The 12,611-nt window shown below is 41.5% G+C and overlaps 1 protein-coding gene across 27 annotated transcripts in view; it reads right to left on the bottom strand.

Annotated features, from left to right (window-relative positions):
- Window positions 1-12,611, bottom strand: part of TCF4 (transcription factor 4) — a 341,723-nt gene that overhangs the window by 147,587 nt on the left and 181,525 nt on the right. The window lies entirely within an intron of this gene.

Below are 12,611 nucleotides of genomic sequence, written 5' to 3'. Positions count from 1 at the left end.
CCCCAGGTTGATAGTCCTGGGTGAGTTTAATATCAATGCAGAGGCTGCCACTGGGCTGGATCAAGACTTAATGGCCTCCATGACAATCATAGGGTGCACCTTTGGTGTAGCCTTTGACCCAAGAGATATCAGGGATGGACCAAAGATGGGGGGCAGAAATACATTTGTTGGTAGCTTCATGGCAATGATGGAAGTAAATTTCATTAATATGACAGTGCTACAAAAGCTATCCTGAATTGGAACTGCACATCAAGCTATATCATGCATTGCAACAGTGAATGAATGAATAAAACTTTATTTGCATAGCCAACAGGCCATAGCACCGAAGGACAAACACCAACAGAAATACATTACAAATATAGTTAAAATCTTGTGACCTATTAAAACCCTAGGTAAATTAATAATCTCAGTACTTAAAACTTAGCAGAAGTAATAAAATAATAGTACTAAAACATGATAATAATCATAAAAACCCAGGCGAGGAATCCGGGTGACCACACTGATATCATTCAGATACCAGCTCTCAATCTCATTGCTCTCTCGATAAATTTGGCAACCTTCTCTGTTGTCGAGCTGTTCTGATCGGCTAGAAGTGAGCACAATTTGGCTTCGCAAGAGCGGCCGGGGATGGCAGATAGGAGCGGCGTGATGGTCTCGTCCCTAAGATCTTTATATAGGGAGCAAGACAAGAGAACGTGTGACGCCGTCTCTACATAGCCAGCTCCACAGGGGCAGAGCCGGTTCTCAAATGGAATTTTTTGATATCTGCCTTCAAGAACAGCTGACGGTAACATATTTAGTCTGGCCAGTGTAAAGGCCCGCCTAAGTTTTGGGATGGTTAAGGTGGACAAATAAGGTGCCCGAAAATCAAAATGGGAGGGGGGCAGATAGGCGTACCAAGCACTAAATTTCTTAATATAGGCCAGATTATTCTGCTGCTCAATATCCTTCAAGCGCTGTTCGATAATGGTTTTTGCCTTGGGGAGACCCACTTCCAGGAGATGCTGTGCTTGTAGGCCACATGTAAGTAGTTTTTGATGCACTACTTTGGACCACCGACTTCTATGAGCGTCTCGTGCTACTAGAGGTAATAGTCCGGATGGGTTTAAATTTAAACGAAGCCAATAGTTGAATGTTCTTATCCAGGTCCGGGTCTCGACGGAGAGGAGGCCGGTCTCCAGCCGTAGGGCCGCATTTGGTACGCATGATGGAACGGCTAGAATCTGTCTTAGGAATTTAGACTGGACTGTTTCGAGTGTGCGGCAATGATTTCCCGTCCAGATTTGGGCCCCGTAGAGTAGTTGTGCCAAGGGTTTTGCTTGAAAGACCTCCAAAGCTGCTGGGATATGTCTGCCCCCCTTCGTAAAGTAAAAGCGAGACAGTATTTTGACGCTTTGAGATGCTTTTTCCCTAGCATATTTATGGTGGGCCTCCCAGGCCCCTGTTGACTGGAAAACTACTCCGAGGTATTTGAAAATTTTGACCTGTTCTATTGGCCGATTGTCCATCTCCCATCTGTGATGTCTGTGTCTCCTAGCGAAGACCATGACTTTAGTTTTTTGGTGATTGACCACCAATTGATCTCTCCTGCAGTAAGCTGAGAATTCTCTTAGTAGCCTTTTGAGGCCTACTTTAGTTCGTGATAAGAGAACCGCGTCATCCGCATAGAGGAGCACTGAAATTGATTTTTCGGCCAGTTTGGGGGCATGAAACTCCGGGGATGTTAGGTGTTTGACCATGTCATTGATATATAAGTTAAATAAGGCTGGGGCTAGAATGCAACCCTGCTTGACTCCTTTGGTGGCTGGTACAGGGCCAATTAGTTGCCCATTTACTGAGGCTCTTACATATAACTTGGAGTCTTTATATAGGCTTTTTATCAAGAATAGTAATCTTTTGTCAATGTTGGTAGCATTGAGTTTCGCCCAGAGTTTGATTCGTGAAATCGAGTCAAAGGCCGCCTTTAGGTCAATAAATGCTGCGTATAGAATCCCACGTGTTTTGTTGACATATTTGTCAATGAGATGTGCTAATACGAAGCAATGGTCTATTGTTGTTCTGCCCTGTCTGAAGCCGGCTTGCTCCTCTGCCAGAACTGCCTCAGTTTCCATCCAGTCGATTAGTTTAATGTGGAGGTGTTTGGCGTACAATTTGCTGGGAATGGGGAGGAGGCTGATGGGTCTGTAGCTCCATTGCAACAGTGTATCAAGCATAACCAATTTACAAATTACTAACAGAATAGCAGTATGTACACCAATCCGATTAAAGGGAAAGGACAAATGTTTTCTAGCCACCTGCAGTTAAAAAGTTCTCACCGGATGAGACCAACAGGATTTTTGCAATATGAATTAAGGTCAAGCTTGAGAAAAAAACTTGCTCATGTAATCATCTTGATAGGTTGGCAGAAATAAAGTAAAATAAATGGCAACTTACAGTGCCATACTACACATGGCTACCTGAAAGCAAGTGCCACTGAATTCATTGGCCCTTACTCTTGCATTAAGTCTGCAAAGGATTGCATCCTCAAAAGTTTATTTTAACTAAAGTATGCACGAAACATTCCTGTGAATGACCTTGTAATTATTATAGGCACTACAGGAAAATATAATATTTAGAAAGGAGTCAGTGCGCTTTTAAATGAAAGCTGAAGGGGGAAAAAGATTTTATTGACAGATCTCCCAGAGTTGTGCATGCTGTAGATTTAAGTGCATCACACACCTAGCAGGTGCAGATTCTGCCAGTGAGATATACACAATGTTTTGTTACCTGGGTGCATCAAGATAACCAGGTGGCGTCTCTAGCTGAGCCAGCAGCTTCCTATATATAAATGCATACAGAAAGTGAGAAGAAGAAAAATATGTGTGTGTTTAAATAAAAATGAGGGCATAGTTAGCTTTACAGAAATGAAAGGTAAGGAAGGATGGTTTCACAGCTGCTTGTAGATATGAAATCTATACTGCCTTATAAGTTCTTTCTTTTCACTGTAGTTTTTTTATTTTTTTGCTGTTGTTCAAGATGCTGCTATAAAGAGACCATTTAGCCTGTAATCCGACTGCCATTTACCTGGAAGTAAGCTCTACTGAATTCGGCGAGACTTGCTTCTGAGTAAACATGTACAATATTGTGCTGCTAGCTATTTATTTATTTAGACTTATCGTTCATCCCATCCCTGAGGCTAAGATGCAAATCTGCTACTTCAAAGACCCACCGCAACTGTGAAGTAACCAATTTTCACTAATCAATGCTTTATCCCATTCCTAGGTTGAGGGAGAAATAAATATCCCATGTTACAGGGATATTATATATCAAAGGAATTTCCTTTGCATAAAGAATGATGATCAAAATGCCATGGAAAAAGGATCCTGATTTGTTCCTTATACCTTCCCTACTGATCTGTCTTCTAACAGCTACTGCAGAAAATGAGTCTGGTGTTGCATGGAGATTTAAAAGGCTCTGTGGCAAAAATGGCTGATTATTTTCTGTTCAACTTTGGACCTTTGGTCGGAACATCTGGGACCAGTGTGTGCAACTTCTTTAGTAGTGATATTATTTTCTTCTTAAATGCTTCTGATTACAGCGGTACCTCGGGTTACAAACACTTCGGGTTACAGACTCCGCTAACCCGGAAGTAGTACCTCGTGTTTCAAGCATGGACTTTGCCTGCCCTACCTGGATATGTTGGGGATTGAATCTGTGACAATCTGCATGAAAAACATGCACTCTTAACATTCACCTATTGCTCGTTACCTACCATCCTTCCCATAACATCCCTGGAGACAGCTTTTAAATGGAAGAAAAAGACACCCCCCAAGCTGTTTTTGGTGGATGAATCACAGCTCCTGAAATGGTACCAAATCATTTAGAGAACTGGGCGGCCATTTCAATCCATTCAGCCATAGGTTATGCTAATGGTCTCCTTACATTATTTATTGTCGTAGCATGCACACAGCATTGTTGTCATATATATTTATATTTCCCAACTATATCCTTTGTGCACGCGCACGCACACACACCCAAAATAAAATCTGGTTTATCCCCCTCTTAAAATCTGTTCTGTGCCAATCTCTCTTTCTAGTGTTGCAAACTGGGGGGGGGGGGGGAGATCAATGGAACACGGAACTTATTTTCTATCTAAAGGATGGATCCATGCCATCCTTCATTTTATTCACTGAGAGCATCTCTGACACAGACCTCTATAGTGCCGATGGGGCAACTATTAAGAACTCTGCTCTAAACATAAGCTCTTTGGTGAACCTAAGTCCTAGCTAGAGGCTTGAGGAGCGGTTCCATAAGTACCATTAGATGCCGGGCTCCTCAGCATCACTCCCTTGAGAAATGTGCAAATGTTGGGTGGGATGTACCAAAATTGATTGCGCTCCGAATTTCATTTTGGGTACGTACCTGCCTTTGCAGCTTGCTTTTGCTGATTACAGGCCTATTTGATGGAAACCCATAGTCTCTGTAAATTCACACTTTGTCCAAACAGAATCCTTCATTGGCACTCCGGAAAATGAACTTTGTCTTACGATCACTGTTACACATTCTGTTTTTTGAATCCCGACACTTACAAACAATTGGTGTCCAAGACCCTCCTCAGAGAAACTTACATCATTTGTGTCTTTCTGCTCAGTGTCGTCGTTGTTAGCTGGAGTATGTTGTTGTATGAGTGGACCAGAACAGAAGACCTTGGTGACAACATCCAATAACTACTGTAGTTGACTAGGGCCACGTTGTCCAAAATGTGCCCACTACCACACATTCTATGGTCCCCAATTAGCTGAATAAATCTCAGAGGCACAGGGACTAGAATAAAGACTTGTTTGTTGCAAGAACATCTGTGTGGTTTGCTTCCAGATAACTGACAATGAGTATGGTGCACACTTAGCAGTTTTCTCTGCTTACACGATGACCTAGAACCAGATTTCTGAAGCTTTCTGCATGATTTGTTTGAACACCAGGGGGACACAGTCTCCATTCTGGTAGTTCAGTTCTCCTGCTGCATATTCCACTCTTATATTGATGCCAATTGAATTTTTGCCATTCTCGGAATCTCACTAGCTTCATTGTGAAGAGATCTCAATTTTGTTTCCCCTTGCCAGTTTGAAAAGCCTCTGCTCAGGTGTAAATGCTGATAACTTCATTCTGGATATGCAAATACTGAATCCTATCCTTGAAGAGACATATAATCAATCATCTGGATCCCAGGTACAGCCTGGTGTTGGTCAACTGGGCCCCTCTTTGCACCATGTGCCCTATGGAACCTGATTCTATTCATGTGCAGATGAAAATTAGTTACAAATATCCTGTGGGGTTTCCAAAAGGGTCCACCTTCAGATATAGTTCTTGCGTCTCAATCAATCGAGGTATGATCTCACTTTCCTTCTAACAATCACTACTTCATGTGATTGCTTTGTGATCTGACATTAGAAAAGTAATTAGAAACTACTGAAGTGGCTTTGTATAGGCATGGTATTGAAATACCAGTATCTTCACAAACTTTGCAAGATGCACGAGATCAATTGCACCTAGCTAAGACCTTAATGCTGTTGTTGATGCTTTTGAGTTATGGTGCTGGAAGAGACTCTTGAGGGTCCCATGGATTGCAAGAAGATCAAACTGATCCATTCTTAAGGAAATCAGCCCTAAGTGCTCACTGGAAGGACAGATCCTGAAGCTGAGGCTCCAATACTTTGGCCACCTCATGAGAAGAGAAGACTCTCTGGAAAAGCCCCTGATGTTGAAAAAGATGGAGGGCACAAGGAGAAGGGGATGACAGAGGACGAGATGGTTGGACAGTGTTCTCGAAGCTACCAGCATGAGTTTGACCAAACTGCGGGAGGCAGTGGAAGACAGGAGTGCCTGGCGTGCTCTGGTCCATGGGGTCACGAAGAGTCAGACATGACTAAACGACTAAACAACAACAACAAAAGACCTTAATACTTTTCACTGTCAGATGCCTCTGCTCATTAGGGCAGTTGGTTGGTCACGATGAGAACAGGATTCAGTACTAGGTGGGCCACTGGCCTGACTGAGCAGGCTCTTCTTAACTTCTTATCTACTACTCCACCGCCCCAACGCTGCTGGAAACCACATTGTGGATGAGACACATAGATATTTAAAGTATAGAAAAAACAATTATGTTGCCTGAATAGAAGAATTCCTGGTGAATACCGAAAATCTATTTTAAATTACCCATAGAAATCAATGGAGAAATCAAAAATTTCAATGTAAATGGTGCTGAGCACAACCACAACCGAAAGACAACAGGCACGGAACTTGGAATGACCGCTGGAGAAAAAGGGGAAAGCTGGCATAGGAGGGTGGAATGAAGTGGTTTGAACCCTCAACAGAAACAACCGACGCTGCAACACTTTTCTCCCAGAGTACCACTTGCACAAACTATTTAAAAACTCTTAATGCCGTCGCTGACATGTAGGGTTATTTGCAAATGTAAAGTACAATTAATTGCTGGCCCTTTTAGTTCATAATATTTAGGGCTGTGGGTTATTAGAGGTGTTTTTAATTGATTAACTGTTTTGCTATTAACTGATTAATGAGCCAATTAAAATAAATATGACAGTATCTCAATACAGGTGATATATTGAGGAAATTTCATCACATCAACAGTCTTTCAACTAAGTATCCATAATACATATTCAAGTATTTTTGCTGGTATAAAAAGGGAGCTGCTGACTCCACCCCCCCACAACCTGCCCATCTCAAAATGCTTAAATGTGGGAGTCAGAGCACCGAACTAGACATTGCACTTAATGAAAAGTTGTTAGTGTGGTTGCTTTTAATGCAAACAGCAGTATCAGCTAGGCAAATGACAATTAGTGTGATTGCAGCAGGCAGGGAGGGGCATTTAACCCTTCCCCCCCTCCTGTGGTTGTGAAGCTGGTATTTATATTGGGAAGAAATATCACAATGGGAGACGTATGAATGAGCACAGGATCATCATGCATGTACCAGCCAACATGTACCAGGAAAGAGTTGAACATAGATTGATTGCTATAATGCAATCCGCTCTGAAACCCCCACTTTGTAGACATATCTACAGGATAAATCCAATAAAACATATATATTTAATGCGTAGTTAATGAAAACTGGCCTTTCTGTTCTCACCACCACCATCGTTAAAAGGGCCATTATAAGTTTCTGCCCCAGTGCTTTGAATCTAACATAACCCGTGCTCTTCCCAGATGGTGAACAACATTTCAGAACTAAGGAAGTGGCACTTCCCCTCCTCCTGACTTTCAGAGGGTTCTTGCCTGAAAGAGGAAGAGCAGGATGGACAGAAAGCAGGGAGGGCAAGCAGCCAGAAGCAGTGGGCGAGAGGAGGCAAATGGGTGCAAGAGAGTCATACTGGTTATGTGGATAATAATCTCACTCAAGAATTATCTGCAAAATCACTTATAGTATCTAGGCTTATTATCTGTCACTACTAAGATTTAAGTCCATTAAACGAAAATTTATGGGCTTGTTTTTTAAATCTCTTTTGCAGAGAAAAATTGGTCACCTTGGTACAGTTATGCTAACAACACCTTGTATCTAGGTTTTTGCCATTGTATTGGGTTAGTTAATGCATGGGTTATAAATCTAACCCCGTATATTCCAGTAGTATGCTTCTTTTTTTAAAAAAAAAAAGCAAAAATGCCCACATGTATTATATTGAAGAGATACATTCATTTTATTAGACATTATCTGGACTATTCTCCCCTAGATGGATTTGAAAAGCAAATAGATGGGAGCTATCCACATTTCAACCTCAGCCTCTGCATTTGATAAGATCAGCTTTCCTATTATATCAAAATGCAAACCCTTCCAGAGCCAAGCTACTTCTTTTATTACAGAAAGAAAACAGTTTTTTTTATATAAAAAATCTCCAATAAAAATGCAGACAGATGGTTACATTCCATCATTAACTTCAAAACAAAATAAAAATATTAACTTCTCCACTGCTGCTAAACATACCAAGAAGAATCCTGTGTCTGGTAGAAAGACACTTCATCATAAGCTGAAAAGAACAATAATGCACCCTTCTCTCTTTGTTATTATTTACTATTATTATTAAATACCAAGAGCTCAGAGCTATTAGGAGATAAGGGAAAAAGTATAAGCTAAACGGAAGAAGGCATCTGAGACCTGAAGCTTTCCACTGTTGCCATGATGAATCCACATTGACATTTCTCCCCCGCCTCTTTAAAAGCACTGAGGGACTGTTCAGTATTAACAATAACAGCAACCTATAACTCCACCCCCCCAAAAAAGAAAATATTTCGCCCAGGGTCATCTAGTCCAACCCCCTGCAATGCAGGAATCTCAACTAAAATATCCATGACAGGTGGTCATCCAACCTCTGCTTTAAAACCTCCAAGGAAGGAGAGACCACCCCCTTCCAAGGGAGACTGTTCCACTGTTGAACAGCTCTTCCCACCAGAAAGCTTTCTCCTGATGTTCAGTTGGAATCTTCTTTCTTGTTACTTGAAGCTATCAGTTAGGGTCCTACCCTCCAAGTCCTACCACAGTTTGGTGTCATCTGCAAATTAGATGAGCACCCCTCAAAATCCCCTCATCCAAGTTATTTATAAAGACGCTGAACAGGCCTAGGACAGAACACTGTGGCACCCCACTTATCGCTTTTCCCCAGCATGATGAGGAACCATTAGTGAGCGCTCTTTGGGTTCAGTCAACCAGCTACAAAAGACACTCAACTAGATATTTTGTTTCCTGATTCTGTAGAGGTCAAAGGCAATGGTTTTAGGTGGTATCCAATGCTGCTCTCTCCATTGATTGAAGATATCCATCAGAGGCATGCAGACAGAAACAGTATTTGGCGATTCCTCCTCTCCCAATGCACTGCTTGAATCTATTTAGCAGGGTCTCCCAAACATCTGGAGAAGATTTAAGGAGAGGGAATAAGAGGGGGATACCTCCTCCAAAAGCCTTTTTATCCTCTACCTTAGGGAGGGATGGGAGACTGCAGTGGGAAGGGTGCATCTCTGAAAACTTGCCTCCCTCCCCTTTCTGCTGACTGATGCCTTCCATCAGCGGAGGAGACAACCACTGGATAGCACTCTCGTTTGAAGAAATTACACTTTCTAGATGCAACATGCTGGCTTCCTTGAATCTGATCTGCCTCTCTAATGGGATGCTATACTTGCATATACTCCTGTTAAGAGAGCTTATTCCATGTTATGTCTGTTTATTACTGCAGCATTGAGGCTTGGGTTTAGGGACAAAGGAAAATAGAAAGTTGCCTTATGCTGAGCCATTGGTCCGTCTAGTTCAGTTTCAGGCAACAGTTCTTCATGATTTTAGGTCAACTCTACCTGGAGATTCTGGAGGTGGAAGCTGGCACCTTTTGCACGCCAAGAAGATGCCCTACCACTAAGCTACCACTATTCTTGCCCGCATGGTAGTCAGTGCAAATTGATAAATCAGGAAAGATCCGCTAACCTTCTGCTGCAATGTAGCCCACAGCTGTACATGCAATAAAGCCCATTTAGTAGGCTTCAGTGCAGCCATTATTTCTGTCCTTTTCTGTTTCCCCTTTTTTAATTTCAAGTTCTACACTCAGGATGCCACAAAGAGAATTACAGGTTAAGCTTCTGAACAACTGGAGAATGTGGCTCAGCAGGGGGGAATGCTATTCTTGGACATTAGAAGCAGCTGTGTTTATTTTCAGTGACCAGGATATTACTAAGGTAGTGTTTCTTTTCGATTCAGAGGGTCACATTTTTTCCAGAATACCCATGTTCCTCTTAGCATTGAATTTCATTGTTATACTTCCGCAGCAATGACAAAGGAGGCAAGGACCTCTTTGACACACTTCCAGGTGAGTTGTCCCACACCAGCTAATTATAATTATACTGCATATAAAACGGCACTTATTTCAATCAATTCAGCAAGTGTTGGTCTGATGCCTAACCCTCAAGTCAATATGATCCACAGCCCTGATCCTATGCATGTTTACTCAGAAACAAGGCCCACAGAGTTCAGTTGGGCTTGCTTCCAAGTTAAATGCGCACAGGGTCACAGTCTGCATCAATTTAAACCTGTACTTTGGTGTAATTAGTGTATAATCTGGAGTCAACAGCATCCAGGAAAAAAAGAAATAAATGAAAACCTAGTACAGTCTAGGACAGGGCACTTATTAATATTGATTTTACCACTTTGGGGTTTTTTACCAGGAAATTGGAGAAATAAACATCACACTAGCATGCCTATACAGGAATGCAGCCTGTTCAACTTCAACTTGATTTGCACCTATATACTGAACCATTCACACAACCAGGAACCCCTTCATAAAAAGCGATGTCAAAGATGGGAATAACAATACAGTCACAGCACTCCAGTCAGGACCTGTGAACCTGTGCAGAACTCAGCATGGCCAAAAGGACTCTGAGTAATAGTCTACAACTTTAGCTGCTTCAGCCTTTGACCAATTCGTGTCTTGCTTTTTCTATTTATGTATTTTGGTTCTGAGCTGTTAAAAAAAATGAAGTCTCCTACATATCAACACTGTCTCAAAAAAACAAAAAACAAACCAATACAAAATGTGTACAAGCTTTGTATGGCAAAGGTTAACATAACATTACTTATTTTTATTTATTATTAAATAATAAGTAATGCTATTTATTATTAAATTAATTTCATATTTATTTATTATTTATTTATTTATTTATTTATTATTAAAAGTTTCCCAGTTTTTGCTTCAGATTGTGGCACTCGTGGCATCTTGCATCAACAAAATCACATGTGTGTGTGTGTGTGTGTGTGTGTATGAATGAATGAAAATATTTGCCTTTACGTGCAATCATAGTTTAGAATCTGAACCTACTGACTGAATAAAGTAACCACAATTCGATCAAGTAACAAAAACCTAACAGCATGTATCCATTGTAAACAACTGAAGATCCGGACTGTGCTACAAGTGAGACACCACCACCAAGCCTTGATGGGAGTAAATTTTACTTGCCATGAAATGGTTTAGTGGCTGTGGAGCTTTATTGTTCACCAGAAGGTCCCAAATGGCTTGCTGGAGACACATGCCACTCTAACACTGACAGATGTAGCCAAAACATGTGCCTTTGGCATGAGCCACAGGAGTGTGGTGAAGAACATCAACAAAGGATATCCTTGCAGTAGGCTTGGGAATCCAAACTGGAGATGATTTTAGAATATCCTCTGTTGCCTGAAGGAGTGCAGCATAAGGGAGAGTGAGGACCAGGGTGCTGACCGGGTTTGACAGACCCATGTGATGGGCTTCTCCCACATGGTTGGAAGTATGTTCAGATGCACTCCTCAGTGACATGGATTCACACCACAGGGAAGCAGCTACTATCATTTCACAAATGAGGCCAAGTGTGGGGACCTGGTGAGACTCAAGTATCTGTGAGTGCCCCAACAGCCACCCACAAAAGCTAGAGATCTAAATTTGGGGTGCTTATGGATTCTTAGTCTCTACAACTCTTGCTTGGATTCCTGTACGTCCCAGAAGCCTGGGAAGAAGGAATTTAATGGAGCTGCATAATGAGGCCCTCTGTGTCCTATAATGTATCAGGGGTTTGCCTGAGCATCCTATTTTGGACAGCATCTTCCTCTAATTCCTCCAATTTCAGCCTCTTCCTGCAATTATTTTTTATCTGTTTCTAGAAAGCAGCCAATATGGGGCTGAGTATACCTCCAATGAGAGGTGGGGTGACTTCTGAGAAGACCCTGTTCCAAGTGGAGGCCAGATGGAACACTGGGCAGCTTCTCTGGAAGATCTCAAAACATCTGGGCGGCATTATATGAATCCATGTCAATTGTATAGTATTACTGAGTACACCTTTCAGTAAAAGAGTATATTATATATATTAAATAAATGTATAAATGCATATAAATTGCACACACAGGATGGTTCATAGAAGGCAATATCTCATAGACCAGGGATAGCCAACATTGCTGGACTCCCACTGCCATCAGCCCAATCATGAATGACAGGAATTTCCCCCAGCAACATCTGGAGGGCACTACATTGACCAGCCACAATGCTCACCCCCATCGTGCATGAGCAGAAAGTGCTTCTATGCAGCGTTGGTAGTTTTCATTTACAGGCAATATGTTCTACCACTCCCAACTTGCTCATTGGATCAGCTGCACTGTCTACTCATTCACCATACCATCCAACACTCCTAAAATATATTCTGTCCTGAAACAATGGAAAGGGGAGAAGTGAAGGGACCAAAGAGATATAAGAGAAAGGAATTTATCTTCTGAATTCCTTGCTTTTATTTGATTTAATGCTATCTCAATACAACATTTATGTGTTTTTATGTGCAGAGAGCAGGAAGGAGATTTGATAATAGGCAGAGATAACTTGCCACGAGAGCAAGAAGAAATCTACTTATTTGACTAATCAAAAAACATACTTAGTGATTTGTAACAGAAGAGTAAAATGAACTCTTGCGTCTCAAGAGGTCTGCAATATGATCTTCACAAAAGGTAGCTTGCCAATTTAATTGAGGTAGTAGTTATTTAATTTTTTTATAGATAGGTATAGCTTTCAATAAAACCACATATGCCTATAACACTGCAATGGCAGATGTGTCTCGATTATTAGAGGT

The sequence above is a fragment of the Podarcis tiliguerta genome, assembly GCF_965153285.1.
Source record: "Podarcis tiliguerta genome assembly, chromosome: 11".
In the NCBI taxonomy this organism is placed as follows: Eukaryota; Metazoa; Chordata; class Lepidosauria; order Squamata; family Lacertidae; genus Podarcis; species Podarcis tiliguerta.
The sequence above is the reverse complement of the archived record's forward strand: the minus strand, read 5'-3'. Positions and strand labels throughout refer to the sequence as shown.